The sequence below is a fragment of the Carlito syrichta genome, unplaced genomic scaffold (assembly GCF_000164805.1).
Source record: "Carlito syrichta isolate Samal-C Ts95f unplaced genomic scaffold, Tarsius_syrichta-2.0.1 Scaffold316346, whole genome shotgun sequence".
In the NCBI taxonomy this organism is placed as follows: domain Eukaryota; kingdom Metazoa; phylum Chordata; class Mammalia; order Primates; family Tarsiidae; genus Carlito; species Carlito syrichta.
Window position 1 is genome coordinate 1322142 of NW_007260442.1, and position 560 is coordinate 1322701.

The window sequence follows — 560 nt, forward strand, 5'->3', positions numbered from 1 at the left end:
CCCGCGGGCTCAGGTAATCCACTCACCTCAGCCTCCCAAAGGCACAGGATTACAGGCTGAACCACCCAGCCCGGCTTTCTCCACCAATTTTATCTCAATCCATTCTGCTCCCATGGAGGACCAGATGAAAGAACTGGTATGATATGCACAGAGAGGTGCATCACCAGCTTGGGGTTTCACAGCAAGTGCCTGGGTCATCTGAATCCCTGCTAGAACTCCACCTGCCTCCTCCCTCTCATAAGGGATACATGTCTCATGCTCAGACCATTCTCTGTGCTGTTAGGCCACCTCAGGAAAAGTTTCTGAAACACATCAAATATTGACACAATACAACGAGGTGTTTTTCTGTCCCCAGGCCAGGACCTCTGTCCTCTGTTAACCAGTGTCCTCTGTTAATTTCCCGAGCTCAGTTCCTCCCACACTCCAGGACAAACAAACAAAGGCAATGGACACTGGACAGACCTGTCCACCGGGGCAGGAGGGGACATGAAAGATTAATGAGAACCGGGCTCGGTGGCTCAGCCTGTAATCCCGTGCCTTTGGGAGGCTGAGGTGAGTGG